The sequence below is a fragment of the Chrysemys picta genome, chromosome 5 (assembly GCF_011386835.1).
Source record: "Chrysemys picta bellii isolate R12L10 chromosome 5, ASM1138683v2, whole genome shotgun sequence".
Taxonomy (NCBI): Eukaryota; Metazoa; Chordata; order Testudines; family Emydidae; genus Chrysemys; species Chrysemys picta.
Window position 1 is genome coordinate 41,612,877 of NC_088795.1, and position 20,530 is coordinate 41,633,406.

General features: G+C 41.1%; 1 protein-coding gene across 3 annotated transcripts in view; it reads right to left on the reverse strand.

Moving 5' to 3' along the window:
* The window catches only part of TNIP3 (TNFAIP3 interacting protein 3), a 119,711-nt gene that overhangs the window by 71,043 nt on the left and 28,138 nt on the right, over window positions 1-20,530 (reverse strand). For all 3 annotated transcript variants that reach the window (XM_065596307.1, XM_065596306.1, XM_005290283.4), the window contains one exon: window positions 3,156-3,241. The gene's annotated coding sequence lies outside the window, so the exon portion shown is untranslated. The remainder of the gene's footprint in view (window positions 1-3,155; window positions 3,242-20,530) is intronic.

Here is a 20,530-nt window from a genome sequence, read left to right on the forward strand (position 1 = left end):
ATCCCAATAATTAACTGAAGCCACACCTATAATCCATCGCATTTTGCTAAAAGATAAATGAGTAAGCCAATCAGCCTGGTTGCATTTAGAAATATCCAATATCACATGCTATAAGGATAATGTAAAGACTGTATATGTGTGAAAGAAGAGGAAAAAGGAAGACTGCCAATACATGTCAAGTGTCAAGGGGTTTGGCCCCATTGTGTTCTGCTTTTCCCTTTTCTCAGAGTTCCTTTTCTCTCGAATCTCTGTAGTGACATATAGCTCCTGCCTACTTCTATATCATGTCATCTGCTGATAGGACAATAAAATGTCTCCTTTGTTTACTTGACATGGTTGCCTGAATAAAGCAGAAAGAGCCTGATCCAACATTCCTCTTGATCAAGAATGAGACTGGATCCAGTGAAGTCAATGGACTCACTAACCTCACTGGACTTTGGATCAGACAGCGAGAGAATTATGAATGCTACCCATGTGGGAAAAAGTGAACAGAGCACTCACCCAGCATCATAACTCAGCCATCTTTTATCTGCATGTTGATTAGTAGTTGAAAGAGGGTCGACATTTTGCCATGCAAATCAATGATTACTCAGTTGACTGGAAAGCTCAACCAAATGGAACCCTCAAATAGCATGCAAGTTTCTGAACTGGCAAATTATGGTCTCCTTAAACATCCAAATGCAGAAAGCTAACGGGTGGAGGGGAGGGGGTGGAGGGGAGGGGGTCAGGAGACAGTGAAAATGGAAGTGAAACCTGAGACAGAAAAAGAGATACAGAAATTCAAAGCAGACCAAGAATTACTTCCTTTTCAAACAAGTGTAGCATGACTTACCCTTTTGCAGAAACCAATATGCACCAGTAAAACATACGTATTCTCTAGGACATCACAGCCACATGAGTAACTCCTAAACACTAATACCAGTAGAGTAGCTGAAAACATAGGTGGAATAACCTGTCATTTCAATAGACATCTTTCTAGAAGATGTTGCATTCTCTCTGCTGGGTGGGGCTGTGATGGCCTATGAGAGAGCGTGCGTATATATACACACACACACACACACACATATATACATATATACACACACACACACACACACACAGATCAAAAGATAAACGTTGGTACTTTATTTCAGCAGTCTTACCAGCCATCAAAAGAAGTATGGCTGGATATTTATAATTAATCCTGATGGGCAAGGGATGTACAAAGTAAGATCTCTTCTTCTATGCCACCCAAGCAGGGAGAATCAAGGGAGAGAAATGAACTGGTTATGTGGGACAAGGAAAGGAGGAGTTCATACTACAATACAGTAAGAATATAAAATTGCTTTCTGATGGGCTAGAAATCTATGTCTGAAAGCACAGAAATAGCATTCTGCAGGCCTCAAAAATGCTCAGACACTACCCAACTGCTTTTAAAATTGCTGATCAGCCTGTGCTCAGCTGTCTGAATGTTTAAATTAATTGCATACATAATTTTGAAAGCACCCAACTGGGAGCTGACAACTTTCTTTTTTCAACTTAGAATGCCAGTTGGCACTCATCTTTTTCTGAATTAGCACACTAAATGAAATAGGAAACACACAATGAATATTTATGGTCCCTTTTACATGAACAGTGCTCCAGCACGTCAGCTAGTGTAAATTAATACAGTTCCATGGAAGTAAGTGAGATTATGCTGCTTTACACCAACTAATGATCTAGCCCAAAATGTCATGGTCTGTTTTTCCCATATGAACCAGACAAGTTCAGATTTAGCCAAATATAATATATTACCCTAATATAATATCCCTAATATAAACAAAATAAAACCAAGAAGAGACAATTTAGAGTTAGTCTAGGAAATGTAGAGTGGTTGGTAAGGGGAAGTCTGGCGATGCAATACAGTTTTTCACCTTATGCTACCAATTCAAATCCAGCTCAGTAGCGGCTGGTCACGTTACTACACTGCAGTGCCTGCACAAGACAAGTTGGAGTCTTGTTGGTCAGGAGTTCACATCACAGAACCACCACCACAAACTGCCATTAACTGGCTTCTTGTCTCAAAAAAGGGGCCATCATCAGCCTGTGGCATGGAAACAACTCCTTTCACATCCATCGCAGTAGTTCTTCCAGATCACAGTTGAGCTACATGAGCAGGAGGGTATGGGCAAGGTTGGAGTTCGGCTGCCTGTGTTATAGCTACTTTTTGGATAAACAGAGAACTCCCATTTTCAGGGATATCCAACCTAGTAATTCACGAAGATTAAAGTCACTACAGGAAAAATTCCTTTTATTTTTTTAAAATCCCCTCAAAAATCCAACTAACAATTAGCTTTTGAATGGTGTCTCCCTTCATTCTCTCTCCGACGAACACAGCACACTTAGTTCTTTTTAAAACCACTTTTCAATTTGTTAATCTCTAGCTAGACAGATCCATGTGTCAAAAATGTAACATGTTGATTGGCATTACCAGATTCCCTGGAACATGCAGCATGGTTCTTTATGGCACTTTATAGCTGTACTGGCAAATCTAGGAACTTTAGGGGCTACTCTCATGCTGTTTTACACCAAGCAGGGATAGACTGGGGCGGGGGGGGGGGAAGGAATACTTGAGTCTAACCTACACTATAAGGACAGGCTTCAGAGTAGCAGCCGTGTTAGTCTGTATCCGCAAAAAGAACAGGAGTACTTGTGGCACCTTAGAGACTAACAAATTTATTAGAGCATAAGCTGCATCCGAAGAAGTGGGCTGTAGCCCATGAAAGCTTATGCTCTAATAAATTTGTTAGTCTCTAAGGTGCCACAAGTACTCCTGTTCTTTCTACACTATAAGCTCTACCATTAGTAGAGCTGCAATGGCAGTCAGTGATAAATCTTTCCCTTTAGGGTGAATAAAATCTATATGTACACTCAGTAATTTAACCTATTTCTGTTGATCAAATTAGCAGATATAGTTTTCCAGAGAAATGGCTGAAGTGAGGAATGAGAGCTATGGAGATAAATTCCCATTTTGAGGAACACAGACCGGCATACAAAATTTTGATTGAACAACAAGGGGAAGCATGGTGTTCAGTTCTATGCCATGGGAAGTGCTGTTTATAAGTACGTTTCAGTATTTACAGAATGTGTCTAATGCCTTAAAAAGGAGAGATTTTCTGTGATGAATTTATACATACCTTTCAGCCTCAGGAGATTCATTGGTGCACAGCTCTAGAGCATTCTCTGCATCTTCCTTCTTTTTTTTGAGCAGTCCACAATGAATCTGTCAGAAATGGAAGGGAAAAAAAAGTTACACCAAGGAAAAGAACAATTTGAGCGGGGACCAGGCCTTATTGATGTTTTTAGTGCATGAATTAAATGGGAAGAAATATTCATGTTTGAAAGATACTTTTCAGCACTTGGTTCTCTATATCTTGCTCCTTTTCCTTTATCATTAGCTGCAGCTGGCTGGCTGGACTGTGAGACCACCACTGTTTCTGCAGAAATTTGGACCCTAAATACGTATATTCCGTATGCAGAGACTTAAGGATGACACTACCGCCATCCCATTACACCACCACCCCGCCATAAATAGCACCCGATTTGTTGGTGGGAGGGGGCAGTAGCAGGGCTCCGGCAATCCCAGGCCTCGCTCATGGATCCAAATATTATCCCATGGATGTAGAGCTGAGGCCAAGCACAAAGCAGTGTTTGTGCCCAGAGCAGGAGAACTGAATTTGACACACTGAAGATACATTTGGAGATTTTTTTGTATTCTTTAAAAAGACAAGTGGAAGTAATTTAGAATATCAAACTGCTATGACCTAAATCATCCATTAAGGGTCTCTAGAAATGCAGTAATGTTTGACAGAGTTACTCTAAAAAAGTACTACAGAAGTTTACACAGAATGACAGTGGATGGGTTTATTGAACCATTCTACAGAATTCTCTTTCAGGACTAGAAATCCCTAGTAAATTCCATAGCATAGTCCAAAAACTATTATATACTATAGGAATTGTTCCATGCGACAGAACTCTGAGTGCAGGATGGTGGCAGAAGTAGGAGAGTGGCTTATGAGAGATTCTCTCTGAAGGATCAAGTCTGCTCCCCTCAGGCTTCTAAATGAATAGGCGTTGCATGTCTTGGCAAGGTGGCTCAGAGAAGTGGGGTAGGACAATCACAGGATATAGAGAGTCAACAGTTCCTGCCTTCACTGGTGCTCAACAAGTGCAGTTGCAACAGGAGATGTGTAGGAGATGCAAGGATGGGGCAGCCTCCTTAAACTCTTCCCTTCCCCTGCGTATGGGCCAGCCACCATTTGGCCCTGTGTCTTCAATGTAAAAGCAGAAAAGAAGAAACTAAATGGAGGGGAACCCAAGAAAAACCTTCTCAAGCAAAGATTCCATCAAGAATAACCACCACTACTCCCTGGTGAAAAAATTGCATTTAAATAGCCCCTTTCAGCCAAAGAGCTAAAAAAACTCAACAAACATACATTTATTAAGTCTCACAACACCCTTATAAAGTATTATTCCCAGTACACACATGGGGAAACTGAGGCACTGAACTGTTAAGAGCCTGATCCCATGCCCATTGAAATTCATGAGATTCTTTCTATTGATGGCATTGTGTGTTGACTCAGACTCCATAACTTGTGGCGAGTCACTGGTTCATTCAGGAATGAAACCCAGAAATCCTCATTCTCACGACTTTGATCTAACTACTGGAGAACAATTGCATCACTGTAATTGCTGCTTTTAGAACACTAGTTTTATCTCCACCTACCTATTGTGACTTGTGTGATTTCAGAATATGAAATGGAAGGATAACAGTGCGAACACTGACAAAGTGGGAAGTCATCACAACCAAAGAAAGACTGTTTGAAACCAAATGAGTTTTCAATTAGCGATAACTATATTTATTAGTAACATCAACAAACTCAAACCACAACAAAAAACATTTAATAGACACCATACTGCTTCACCTGTGCACACAGCAGAATCTTAAAATAAAAGGTTACCAGGGTAAGATCTGAGGTGTTTGGCTTTTTTTTTTTCTCTTAAATTCCCATACCCTCAGGCACTTCACACATTTTAAATGCATCTGGTAATCACTAATTACAAAGATCCCATTAGAAAAGAATGGCAATTCAGTTTCATGTGAAACTTGATTCCAGCTTTCCTGAGTCTTAGGAATGTCTTTAATTGTAACAAAAATGTGTTGAAATGCTTAAAGTTGTAGTGGTTTGACTTCAATGGGAGCTGTGGGTGCTCAGTATCTCTGAAAATTAGGCCACTTACGTAGGTGCCTGAATTTAGATTAAGGTGCCTAATTTTAGATATCAAGATTAAAAATTTGGACCCAGATGTAATAAAAACAAAAAAACAGTGAAATTAAAGAAACTGGCCTTAGTTGTTCAAGGAAAGAAAATCCAGAGTTCAGATTGCCACTCCATCTCTAATTCATCCTGCTGGACCTGGGTATTGCAGTTGTTTCAGATCAACATGCCATGTTATGTATTCTAGCATGTGTCAAAATATCTAGGCATAATGGGCCAAATGTAGATGGAGCATGTTAGATTCATTCAACCTCGTTACATTTACTTATTGATGTGTAAAGGAGTCAAAGTGGATGTAATCTAGATACTGAGGAACTGGGAAATAAAGTTTGACACCTTTTTATACATGCCTGTTAGTTGCTTCACAGACTCAGTGAGCCAAATTCAGAATGGATGTGTATGGGAGATATGTTATACATTACACATTGGTGAGTGCACTAAAGCCACACATATTGAGGGCGTTATGAAAGGAAGTAAATGTTAAACCAACTTCAACTCTTTGATATAGGGGGATGTTTTAGAGAGTAGCAGCAGCCTTACTTTTCAGATCTTCAGTTTCTGGATACAGCAAGTGAAAAGCTATTTTAAGGTGTCATTTCAAGGAAATTGCCACATTGGGTCTCATTCACACAAACAGCCCAACAGAGTGCTAAATTCAAATCCAAATTATTAAGCCAATTATGACAAATATGTTTACGGTATTTGTACACAGTATTAATATTTTTCTAGTAATAACTGATTTTTACAGTGGAATATAATTTATTTACTGGGCCTTTTTATTATTAATTGTGAAAATTAAACTTAAGATACTGGAGAATTCAGCTACTTCAAATAAAAAAAAGTCATGGAGTCTCTGCAGGAAATGAGTTTGTAATGTTCAGGCAGAAAACTACTGAGAGTTACAGAAAGCGTCTGGATACTTCCAGGGCTTTTAAAGACAGCAACAGAGTTACAATGATGAATTAGACACATATTTATAAGGTGTAGAGCCAGTTAAAAGAAAAAAAATTCCCACAAATTGGCATTTTTCAATTTTTTCCCGAATTTCATACACAAAAAAATATATTTTTCCAATAAATATCCAAAAATATTTCAGTTTTTGAAAGATGTTTGCAGAAAATACAGTTTTTCCTTATTTTAATTATTGAAAAAGCTAGAAAATTGACCAAACATGAGAATTTTTCTCAAAAGATTTCATTTTGGACAGAGGCATTTTTCACTGAAAAGATACTGACAAAATTTGATCATCTCTAATAAATTGTCATTCAGAAAGTTGAATGACACTAACCAGCCCTATATTCATCAAGTTAAGAAGCCCAGAAAAGTTCTTAAATTGTTAGCAAGTTTCTATATTATGTAAATTAATTCCCGTGAAGTTTTCATTTTGTTTATCCTTCAGACAAAATACTGCTCTGCAACAATCTATAAAAAATGGTATAGTTTAGTGCCACAGTGGTAAAATCTAGAAATTGGATTAGAAATGTGCAGTGCAATTCTAGAATATCAGAAATTTTAGTTCTTCCTTCCAACTCTTTCCTCCACCAAATTTCTATGTATGAATGTCCTTCTAATGCAAATCCTGCATTTGTATACTTTTGCCTCTACTGCATACACATAAATGTCACAAGAACAGAAACAGGTAATCATACAGAAATGAAAGCCACAGGGCTTTCAGGCTTGTGGGAATGGAAGCTCTTTGTCTCTCTCTGTAGGTAAAATGAGGTAATTGTGGGGGGAAGGAATTTGCATATGCTGCTCTCTGGCTTCTCCTGTGGGCAAAAGGGGAAAACTGAGGGTGCTCCCTATCTGCTGACAGATATAACTTGCATACAATTTAGAAGAGTTTCATAAGGTGCTGAGAGCTATGCCATCTGATGATACCAGTCAGCTCTGTGTTTTTGGGGAACCAGTGCACAGTATCTAGCCTGTCTGACTCATGAAAAGCACCCCCCCCCCACACACACACACACCAGTTTCTGATTGAACCAAAATCAATCAGAGAAAAGGCTTGCAGAGAGCAGTGAAGGGCACTGGAAGACACACCTAGACCCCTCCTGCCACAAGTGATAAGATTAAGACATTTCCATTAGCATACAGAATGAAGAACAGAGACAACTCCCCAAGCCTCATCTGCATGAAAAATGGGACAGAGACTTCTCCATTTGCATACAGAATGGAGAACAGAGAACCGCACTGAATTCTGGGACCAGAAAAGCAGGGAAGCACCGCATCATGGGGGATCTCTGCTCCAGATGTTAATGAACCTATGCCTGCACACACCCAGCTTAGCAGTTATCAGACCAATTCTAGTAAGGAATCCTTGATTGATATCCAAAATACTGAAGCAGCCTGTTGCATTGTGAGCTCCCTGGAAGAAAACACCACTCATAGCCAAGAGTGATCAGCTCCTAGCCTAAAGAAAACTCTTGAGTCATTAGTTTACCCATAAACAAATCTAGTGTTCTCCCTTGAACCATTGTATTTTCTCTACAAAAATCCCTACTCAGCCTCCAGTAAGTGTTCTCATGCTTAGATCCAAACTATGCATCAGTTCCACTGGGACTCCATCTTCTCCTGATTGATCGTGCTGGGGACTCTGCCTGTCTCCAGCACTCAGGACCCTGAACTACCACCATCACCTGGGAACCCCGCCAGGTTCAAGCCTTATGGAGTGGGTGAGATTCCCCCCCCCCCTTCTTTCGCTCTGTTTTCCTTTCTACCTTAGGTATTAACCTTTAATAATGTATGTTATGTTGGTTTAGGCTCTCCTTGTGTAGTTATCACTATTATTCAATAAATAACTTTTATGGTTAAGCTGGTTGCTCCTCTCTCTCTGAACTTTACTCTTCTGTGTTTTTAGCTTTCCCCATTTACTCTGCAGCAATGGTTCTTTTACCTAAGCTAAAGATCCCTGCAGCGCCCAAAATACTGTGAGGTTTGCTCATCAAATAGAATCATAGAATATCAGGGTTGGAAGGGACCTCAGGAGGTCATCTAGTCCAACCCCCTGCTCAAAGCAGGACCAATCCCCAGACAGATTTTTGCCCCAGTTCCCTAAATTGCAGCCTCAAGGATTGAACTCACAACCCTGGGTTTAGCAGGCCAATGCTCAAACCACTGAGCTATCTCCCCACCCCAGTTACTACCAGTACAATTGTGATGTGAGAGTGAGGATAGGGATGTGCTGAATCTGGGACACATAAGGGTGACAGTTTGAAAGTGCTGCTTGACCCAGTCCGTTGAGCCCAGGGACATATAAGGGGGTCAGCTTGAAAGTGCTGATTGACCTGGTCTGCTCAGATGTGCTCTGTTACTGTGTGTGTGTGCACACACGCATCCGGTTCTGGAGGAACCCAGCCCTAGGGAACCTAGGTCCTGCAGAATAGCTCCATTAGGAGGGGACTTGCATCAGGGAGGAGTAGCGCTCCATATGAAAACACATGTGACACAAGAAGTACATTGATAGAATTACAGAACCCCCCTCAAGAACCTCCCAAATAAATGAGCATACCCCAAAGTAACGGGCAAATCTGGTAACACTGAGGTTCCCCCATGTTCCAAACTCATATACTGCATTAACTGTGCAGTATAAATGTGGATATGTGAAAGAATGTGCATGTATGAGACTTAATGGGGGTTATTCAGTGGGGGGGAGAATGGGCTACCCTGATCTAGAATTGAGTAGGCACAAATTGCCAAGTGACTGAGCTGGGATTGGACTGCATTTGTGAATACAATTGGTAAGACTTCTCCTGAGATGCACAGTTTGGAGTGGGTGGGCTCTAACCAACAGGCAACTTGTTTGTTCTTGTTTCTAAATCAATTTGGTTATGACCCTAGGTTACCAAGACCCCTGCACGTGTTTGTGAGGGGAAAAATATTGTGAGGGGGCCATTTAGATTTTATGGGCTTTGTTTGAGTACAGCTCTTTGTGGGGGCTCAAGGCAAACAAATTTTTAACAGGGGATTCCAGTTACCACACTGAATCTAGCCTAGCAGAAGAGTCTGATCCCCAGTAGAAAGGCAACAGAATTATAATGTTTATTATATATATATATATATATATATATGTTTCACTCTATATGCATCCGAAGAAGTGGGTTGTAGCCCACGAAAGCTTATGCTCTAATAAATTTGTTAGTCTCTAAGGTGCCACAAGTACTCCTGTTCTTTTTGAGGCTACAGACTAACACGGCTGCTACTCTGAAACCTAGAATTATAATGCTTGCAGTAAGTGTCTGTACTGGCAGTGATACAAGGGGTGATATGTCATATTATTAAGACAGGGAGGTTTTTTCTTTTTTAGAGCAGATGTTTCCAGACTAATTTATTAATGCTAGAGTTAACAGAAAATGCAGATTTAGACCCTAGATCAAGCTTTTCCAATCTACATCCCCGGTGACAGAGATTCTCTCATAGAACACGTTCCAGCCAAACACCCTCAAACCATTTCTTTTCCCAAATGTTTTATTTTGCAGACCACCAGAGGTTTACAGACTATAGCAGTTTGAGAGCCACTACCTTAAACTATGTATCCTGATCATTAAACAGGTAGTTGTCTTTGTATCGATCAGGCAGCCCACCATTACAAAAAAAGACAGGAAAAACTGTACCCTTCCTCTCAGTCACCTAGCTGTTTAACTCAGTTACCAAGTTAAGGAAGTTAGTATGAAATTACCATCACGTGTCACCAACAAAACTGAGAAAAAGCCTGGGGTAATAGAAGGGACATTGTGGCTTTTCTTAGGGAGAAAATATGCTAGTGAGTGAAACTTGAATATAAGGTTACCAAATTATGCAAAATGTATTAACTCAGAAAGATTCTATTCAGTGTTGCACATTTTTCAGCCTAGACACAGGTGTTAAACAACACAGATTCGTATAATGATGAGATAAAAGAGACGCACTTAATCATTCTAAGTAGTACACATATTACAACACAGCCCCACAGTAAGTGGAACTCTTGTAGTTACGAACGCCATTGGTAAACAAGCCTTTAGGTCATGGTAAGTGTAAGTGGTGTGTGGGTGTTCTGTGGGAGGAGTTGGAGGAGAGGGAGGAAGAGATAGGCTGTTACTGTAAATGTGATCAAAATATAAAAGCAATAGAGTAGAGCGTATTGTGTGAAAAAAGTTCTAAGCTACACATACCGAAACTAATTGAGGGGGGAAATAAAGCCTTCAAGACTCTTTCCCCGTCATGTTTTTGGGGAAGTCATATTTTAAAGACTAATACTTCAATGATCTGTTTCCATCTAGAAAGTCATTTCCAGGTTTGGCTTTTTCACCATAGTAATATTTCCACGAGTGTTTTACAAGACTAGCCTTGAACCAGCCATTGGTGTTTTTCTGCTCTTACATCAGCCTCTTCCCTGAAGACTCAGCATAGCCATTTAAATGCAGTAGAAAGATCACACCGAAACACACACAACGCAGAGACTGCCAAATCTTGGGACTCTTCTGGATCTGATTTTGTTTCTTCCTGATCCGGTGCTCAAAATGCTATATTATGTAGAGTCCTTGATTAACATTTTAAAACTTGAGGTCAAGATTTTCAGAAGTGAATAGCGATTATAGACACCTGAACATTTTGTACTCAACTTGATACATGTAAAAATATATTTGATACACTTCCTGTATGGTGTTAAGGTACCGGAATAAAATTTAACTGATCTCACTATTAATCTTATATAGAGTATGATTCTTTATCATTTGTTATGGTAACAGTGCATTCAGAGATGTACAAGAAAAAAACACCACCACAAAAATCCCACCTTGAAGATGCTGCAATCAGAGAACACTGAAATCTAAAAGCTAATAGATAAGCTGTTTAGAGAGACACAAACCTTTTCAACAGAACATGCAGAAAAAATCCACTTGTTTGGAAACCAGACAGAAGGTCAATTAAAGCCCCAATCCTGCAGTCTCCACTATGGAATAGTGGGGAAGGTTTATCGCACATAGGGTGAGGAGCAGAAGCTGTGGTTTTGTACTATACAAGTCCTTTGACTCTAATCCAACAAAAGATAATAGACTAATCCTCCCAACACTCATACAGATACTGACTAGGGTGACCAGATGTCCCGATTTTATAGGGACAGTCCTGATATTTGGGGTTGTGTCTTATATAGGCACCTATTTTGTCCCACTCCCTGTCCCGATTTTTCACACATGCTGTCTGGGTGACCTAATACCCACTGAAGGCATTGGGGTTTGGATGGACACAGGAGGCCACTGCATGATTTTCTTTGCAGGATCGGGGCCTTTAAACCCAGTAGTAGGTTGTCTGGGAATGTTTAATAATGGAACTTAAAGCCTGCATTTATTCAGCAGTTATTTACCCACTCTTAATACTGTTATAGACTTTGTCCAGGTAGCATTATGGGTATAACTATATTTTAAAGTTAAAGACTCTCATTAGAAATAGACTATAATAAAGGGCGGGGAAAACCAAACTGGAGTTTTTAGGCACATTCATAAATTGATTAAAAATTGAATTAATTTAACTGATTTTTTTTCAAATTGTTTCACATCTGAGATCTCAAGAGTAGAGGTGGGTGAAATTATTCAGGCAAAACTTCTTTTGGCAGAAAAAAATATAGTTTCAGGTTGACTGAAACATTTCAAAAGTTTGGGTCAAGATGACTTTTCATTAAAAAAAAGTCAAACTAAAAAACCAAACAAAATGTGTTCAACCCAAATCACGTTTATTTTCCACTTCTGCAGTTCCGTGACATTTTTAAAAAAAAAAATCATTTGAGATCAACCTGAATTTTCTCTCCCCCAACTCCCACACCCCACCAAAAATAATTAAATAAATAAATAAAAATCAGTTATTTGCCTGGCTCTCCTTGATAGCCAAATTTAAATGTACAGCATCTATTTCTGAATGTGTGATTACAAACCCTCTTCCTCAGAAATAAACAAGGGTTATAGCAGAAGTGTCACCAAATGTAGGCTCCAGGCCCACATAGGGATTTACTGACACAGACCACAATGCCCGTTAGGGTGATCAGATGTCCCGATTTTATAGGGACAGTCCTGATTTTTGGGTCTTTTTCTTATATAGGCTCCTATTACCCCCCCCACCCTGTCCCGATTTTTCACACTTGCTGTCTGGTCACCCTAGTGCCCGTGCAGAACTCCACTGAAGTCAGTGGGATTCCATATTTGAATGGGGTTCTGTATGAGTGAATCCTAATGCAGCATCGGGCCTTTAATTTGTGGGGTTAAAATACAAGTCCAGTGCAAGGAGTATCAGCCCTATACTTTCAGTTTGACTGAAAAAAGGCACAAACCACAGGAAAGCAACAAGTATCGCCAAGCTGTCCAACCCACTTACAATGCCTCTCTGACAAGAGCACCCAGCCCTTTCCTTCCACCTTCAAACAAGTACCCAGCTTTCCATCTCTCCATAAAAATACAACAGTCACAGGGAATTAGTGAGAAATTAGCTGGTTATTTTTAAAAAAATCCCTATTAAGTTAGAAACAAATTACAAATATCCTCAAATTTTGATGAGTTTCCCCTTTCTCTGCAAATATTGCATGCATCCCGGCTAATAATCCTTCTCTGAGACCTGAGGAGACTCCCCAGTAAATCATCTTATCAGTCCATTTTATATATAGTAGAGAAATACTCCCATGTGCTCAATAGTTCACTTGTTTACTGGAGCATGCTACATTTTAATTAAGCCAACGCCGATGTGCAGATTTGGGGGCTGAGCCAGCAGCACTTTAGGCCCATGCATTGCATACTGTTTTTTTATGAGGATAGAATAACGTTAGAGCACATAATTTGGTTAACTTAAACCTCTAAAAAAAACCTCAATAAAGCCTCTAAAAACATGAATACACACTCTATTTTAGGCAAATTTATTTGAACATAAGCTTTCATGGGCTGTAGCCCACGAAAGCTTATGTTCAAATAAATTTGTTAGTCTCTAAGGGTACGTCTATACCCAGCCGCTAGTTCGGCGGCTGGCAATCAAACTTCTGGGTTCGACTTATCGCGTCTTGTCTGGACGCGATAAGTCGAACCCGGAAGTGCTCGCCGTCGACTGCGGTACTCCAGCTAGACGAGAGGAGTACCGCGGAGTCGACGGGGGAGCCTGCCTGCCGCGTGTGGACCGAGGTAAGTTCGAACTAAGGTACTTCGAACTTCAGCTACGTTATTCACGTAGCTGAAGTTGCGTACCTTGGTTCGATTTGGGGGGTTAGTGTAAACCAAGCCCAAGGTGCCACAAGTACTCCTGTTCTTTTTGGGGATACAGATTTAGGGCTGGTCTACACTGGTGGGGGGGGGGTTGATGTAAGATACGCAACTTCAGCTACGGGAATAGCGTAGCTGAAGTCGACGTATCTTATTTCGACTTACCTCGGATCCTCACGCCGCGGGATCGACGGCCGCGGCTCCCCCGTCAACTCCACTACTGCCGCTCGCCCTGGTGGAATTCCAGAGTCGACGGGAGCGTTCAGGGATCGATTACTACCCGCCGATTTGGCGGGTAGTCTGGACGTACCCTAACACAGCTGCTACTCTGAAACCTGTCATTCTATTTTAGGACTATACAAACTTTCTTTTTTGCAACCACAAACATTCCAGTTCTGGTGATGTTGCCTAAAAATTCTACTGGACCTTACTCTGAGCATATTCTGTATTTCCCATTGGATTAGTACTGTGAGAACAACCTTTCCAATGGCATTGCCAAGATAATCTATATTTAATATTCATTAGCATGTAAAAAACCTGTAGGGTTTTTTTTTTTTAAGATGGGACAGGGGGGGAAGGAGGAAGTAACTGTTTAGTGCTTTGTAAACTTCAGGTTATGCAATGAACAACTTGTGCTTTATTATTTACAAAGCACCACAGGATCAATGGACAGCATAGCTCTTTACAATCTTAGTAATAAAAGACAGACAGCAGAAAGGGAAAGAGAGGCAATGTAGAAGCAAGGTGGTCAGTCAGTTAAGTTTGGTATATGCCTTATTAGCACAAGGGGGTTTTACTTTTGCAAATTATAAGGAGAGCTACATTAAAAGATGGAAGGGAGCAGAAATGGGAAGTGGCTGGTGGAATGCTAGTTACATTAGAGCAAGTCTTCAGAGGGGATTTGGAGCCCATTGACTTCAAGGGGTTTTGGAGCAGACACTTGGGGCATAAGGAGTTTGTTCAGCACATGAGGGGAAAGGAGATTGTTCCAGGATTACAGACTGGGAGGGATGTTAGTAAAACAAAAAACAAAACACACACACAATGGATTTGGGAGAGGAGACAAAAGGGGGGCATACTTTGCAAAGAGTAACATACAAAAGAGGGTACAGTCGGAGACGAGAGGTAAGATGCAGATAAGCTCAGCACTGTGCACAGCCTTAAAGGCAAGGCTGAAGAGCCTGAGTCTGATGAGGAACTCAGTTCTCTTTCACTTGTTTTTTGTGCACTATATCCAATACCTTGATAGCCGAGTGTAAGCTGAGGAAGCAATGGCAAGACTGCAGACAGGCGGGGAGAGGGCATGGCTGACATGGTCATTTGAGATAAGCTTAGCACAGCTCCTATTGCGTGGCTGCAGGGAGGAACTCCAATTTTAAATCTCTCTCACCCAGATTGAAAACAGTTACTTTCCATATAAATATATATAGGAATAGAAACAGACACACGGGGATTATATATTATGTTTGACCATTGTTGCTAAAGATTTGAATTCTGCCAGAACCAAGCTGCACACTAATCAGGACCCCAGGGTGCAGCCAGATCTGGGAATAAGAGAAAGGATGACCTTTGAGGAATGTCTACCACCCACTGCATCTAGACTGTTTGCTTGTTAACCCTTACAAGTGTCTTGGCGGCTATTACTTAATTTTAACAACATGGAGCTAGTTGGGGCTGGAGTTCCTACCATTAACCCTAATGCAAAAAACATTTTCACCTCAGATCAGGAAATACTAGTTCTCAGAGTCCATGGGGGTAATATTACAAATACTGTAGCACTTAAACTATTAACTGGGGCAACCTAACAATTTAAATCAACTTAATAGTTATCCAAAAGAAAAGCAGTCAGAAAAAGCATTTGATGGATTATTTCCTTTCCCCGCTACACAGTGTAACTCGACATCACTCACAGCTAGCTGGGTTTATAATACTAACACTATATGTATCACTGTGAATTAAAGACATTATGGCTCTGAAATGTTCCCATATTCAGTGGTGAGGTGTACAGAACCTGCTTGTACATTTCTTACCACCACTAGGCATGGTTTAAAAGCCATTGTAAAAATATAAGATCTTTAAATAAGACGAATAAAATGAATTAAACATTATCACTGCAGTGAAATAATGAGCCAAAAAGTCCTGGTACATCCTTAAATGCCATAAACACCAGCAGATAAGGATAAAAAGCCCCACTTGCTAGTAATGGTAGACTATAGTTAAACACAAAGACATGGTTTCTGCTCCTATTAAAAAGTCAATGAACCTTTGCCATTGAATCCAAAGGGTCCAGAAGCATGAGCACCACCAACTCATTTATTTCAATAAGAGTTTTACCCTGCTAAGGAGTATAGGACGGGACCCAGAGTGGATACACTCTACAGATTGTGGAATTTTATACTGCTGGATATTGCATAAATGTTTTAGCTGGCAATATACCTAACTATCTTTTTGCTATGCAGCCCTGTGTGGAGAAAGGGGATCTGCAAATGACTAAGAAATGAAAAAGTTCTAAATGTACTTGAAAGTTTTAAATACAAAGTGAGGCTTTTGGGGTGGGGGAGGGAAACAGGATAAATCTGGGTGATTTCATTTGGAGGCTAGACATGTATTTGATTAAAAATAAAGCACTGATTACTCACCATTCTTTATGCGAGTTGCCTCTGGGTGCTGCTAAGTTAGAATGGTATAGTCTCAAAGGCTCAAGAACGCTCTCTGAATCAAATGATAAGTAAGTGGTTTGGAGACACATATATATCTCAACATTTAATCCACCCATGCTCAGGGAAACCCCTTTCTTAAAGTCATTCTCCCACTGAGAATGTATTCATCTCTCTCATATAAATACAACCCACGTAGATCTACTTGAAAGCAGTGCTGATGAAAGACCACAGAGGATTCCCTCATTCTTCAGAGTACCATGGAACAGTGACACAATAATACACCCACTCAGCTGGAGGGAGCTCTGTGGGAAAAGCAACAGCCTACACAGTGGAAAAGTTATATCAGCTCAATAAAGGTATAAACACAAATATTAATCTAGAAGTGGTACGATTTACTGTAAGGACCACATAGGTCATCGACCCATTTCTAAGAATGCACTTTACTTTGGTTTCATCTTATTATTCGTTTCTCTAAAGAGATAGAGACTGTATGAATGATAGAATCTAGCTCTATCAAAAAGGATATACAACACCCACTCACTGATGAATAAATGGCACTTTAAAGCTGCTGATTTATTCCTTTATTTCTGAGGGGAAGATGGGTGTGAAAAGGCAGCCATTGCACAGGTTCATTTCCCTTGACAAGAAGTGATGTGATATTTTTTAAAATTATAATAATTCATTTTAGGATATAACCCACTGAACACAGGCTGGTTAATAAGTCTCACAGCTACTGATAAAAGGTAGCACAGTCATGCTGTTAACTAGAGATGGGTTAAGGAGATAGTAACCCCTGAATTAGGTTGAGGTTCAGGGTTAAGCCTGTTTCAGGCACAGGTTTCAGTTTCGATGACACCAAAATCCCACTAACAGGTTTTGTACAATTTAGATCGAAATGGGATAAATTATCCTGACATTTTAGGAGATTTTTGCCATCTTAAATGGTGTGATTATTATTGATCTCACTGTTCTAATAAAATGTTCACCCTCCTGTCCCCGTCCCCCCCAAAAACCCCTCACAGCCGCTCAATCCTGTATTTGCAAGTGACCATAACTGGATTATTTTATAACTAGTAAGGCCTATATACACACACAGACTTAAATATTTCAAAAGAGCCATTTGGGGAGTTATTCACTTTAAATTAAAAGGTCAGGTTTTACAATAAGGAATGTATTATTTTCCCATATAATTTCTTTGCTATAGTTCCTTGAGGACCCGGTGCTTTGGTTTATGGGCTGTGTAAACACATAACGAAAAGAGGACTGCGTCAAAGGACTTAGTTTAAGGGCGTTTCTCCTTCCTTAACTTTAAAATAGGTACAAGGATTTTGTGCAAGCCATCACAAAAGATGAATTAAAAATAAACTTCACTTTTAGACAAATGCAAAGCATGGAAGACAAATAGTTTGGAAAGATATGTGCCTGTGAAAACAGTGTGCAAGGATGGAAACTAGTTTGTAAACTTGAGAGTAGTGGTTGCTACCAGCATGGCTGCTAAGTTTATTTACCCACACATGCTTCTGAATTAGGCCCCTTATTACTTAATTGAGATGTACAGTGCATGAAATCCTGATCCTAAAAATCAATGGGAGTTTGGCCATTGAGTTCAACGAGGCCAAAATGCATCTCTGTGTCCAAGTGTTTGTGTGAAAAGCGGCCTGGCTGGCAAGTAAAGAAGTGGGGATTGCTGACAAGTTTTAGTTATTGTTCCTATTAGAAAAATTGATTTTTTCCCATGACTAAAAATGAATCAATGTTCCAGTTTCTGCTAGAAAATATTGTCAGAGCACAGCTAAATCACTACCAAAATGTCTGAACTAAACAACCATTTGGAATCGGAACAAATATGCAAAAACTGTTTTTGCAATATACATCTCATAGACTTTAAGGTCAGAAGGGACCGTTATGATCATCTAGTCCTGGGGTGAGCAAACTTTTTGGTTTGAGGGCCACATCGGGGTTCCAAAACTGTATGGGGGGCCGGGGAGAGAAGGCTGAGCCTCCCCAAACCCTAACCCTATCCACCCCGTCCCACTTCCCACCCCCTGACTGCCCCCCTCAGAACCCCCGACCCATCCAACCCCCCTAACTCCTTGTCCCCTGACCAACCCCTGCTGGGACCCCCTGCCCCTAACCGCCCCCTTGGGACCCCACCCCCATCAACCCCCCTGCTCCCTGACTGCCCCAACCCCTATTCACACCCCCGCCCCCTGACAGCCCCTCTGGAACCCCCCCCATCCAACCCCCTCCAAGTCCCTTTTGGAATGTGGCCGCTGCGAACATGGGCGGAGGACTCAGGAGAAGCAGGGGCAGGCAAGCAGCTGGAGAGACGCGGCGGGTTCCCCTTCAAAGCGCAGCTTCTCTCTGGCCAGCTGCACGGCCACCTGGTACTTCTCCTGAGTCCTCCGCCTGCATTCACTGTGCTCCCGCCACCCGCACTGCCTGCCTGCTTCTCTGAGGCTGCAGGTGAGCCTCCCTTCCTGCCCCCGCAGTGCAGCTCCCTCCCGCGCTGGTGGTGCATCGTGCGGAGGTTGCGGGGAGGAGGGACAGCAGGGGAGGGCTGGAGGCAAGCCTCCCCAGCCGGGAGCTCAAGGGCCAGGCAGGACGGTCCCACAGGCCGGATGTGGCCCGCGGGTTGTAGTTTGCCCACCTCTGATCTAGTCTGACCTCCTGCACATTGCAGGCTACAGAACCAACTACTACCAGCTACCTAAGGGTATGTCTACACTGCAATGTAAGCCCAGAGTTAGTAGAACTTGAGTTAGCAGACCCTGGGTTTGTTAACCTAGGACTCGAGTGTCTACACTCATTTGTAACCCCAGGTTAGGAATTGTTGAAACCTGGTTCTCAACAAAATTTGACTGTCCAGAGGACAAAGGAAGTCCTCCTGTGGGATTGTGGAATACTTCTGGCAGTCTCCCAGAGCAGGAATCTAGTGTGTTTACACTGCAAAGTAACAGGGCTTGAACACTGGGTCTCAGCTTAACTCAGGACTGGACCCTTCACCCCTGTAGGGTCCTCACACCCTGGGTTAGCACAGTTTGTGCATAGATAGAAGGGGGGTTAGAGTTGTGCCTGAGTTTGAACTCTGGGGTTACTACTGTCGTGCAGACGTACCCTAAAGCACTTCACAATGCATGCACAAAGAGTTGCCCTGAGGAACAGCTATTTCGGCCACTGAGCATCAGTCCTGAACAGCAGTTTTTCCCTAAAATTCCCAATACAGAACATGGACCTTGTTAGGTCCTATGAAGAGAAAGTGAAAATGTATTCTCCTTCCTTCTGATTAAAATGGAGTTTTGACAGCCATCCCGATTCAAACAATTATTTTATTTCATTGTAAGCTCCTCTAAACACTGGTAGTAGAAAAGTAATGACATTTTCATCACAGAAAAGTAGGCAGAACAAAACATTTTGCAGAGATAGCTAATAGTAACTCAGTAGAGAAACTGAAGGAGGAACCCTTTCTGACTTAAAGGGGAATAGTTATGGGGATCCATCAGAATTCACATATGCATCTTGCTATTCTTGGTCTCCCATCCACATGGTTAAAAAAGGAAAACCCCTTTGGTTACACCAATATAAACTATAATTGGACAATAAAACATTTCATTGCTTTTTATACATAGCCAAGCCACTTATCTACAGAAAGCACAGGCTGGATGTCTGCCATCCACATTATTTTACTGTTCACTGAAGAGCTTTTTGTTTAGGGATTTTCCATCAGGGAAAAAATAAGGAAATGAATTAGAGAAAATGTAATACAACTTGAAGATAACAGCTTAAATACTTGATCCTGAATGGCTTGCAAATGACTTAACTGCAATTTAAGTGTTAGAGTAAGGAGAAGAGACCACTATGAGGAAAAGAGATTGTAAAGAAAAACAGATACATTCAGAAACTATGTTTAAAAACAGATTGGGATCCAGAATTCCTGGAAAGGAAGTTGAAGGAGAAGGATTTGCAGCTCAAGAAGTTTCCAGTGTAGCTCTGGGAAAGTTCAAACTTTGATACTGCACTTTTTGTATCAAAAATTCTTTCTTCGGTAACAAGGATGCCTGTTGCTTCTCATTCCCCAGTACAAGCAGTCTACAGCTGTCCTGTTTTCAATGGGTTAAGGAGAACTACTCCCGCACATTTACATTTTTGTCATGCTGCAAAGAACTGTTTGCCTCAATCATACATAGATTGGCTCTTTTTACAGATTCACATGCCCAAATCAGGTAGTAATGGTGGGCAACCGCCAGTCCAGCTGCCATGCCTCTGAAATCATGCCTCTATATAATCCTTGGTATATGCACGTCTAACAACTACAGGTATATATGATATAGGGACTTTAATTTGTTGGCATAATTATGTGTTT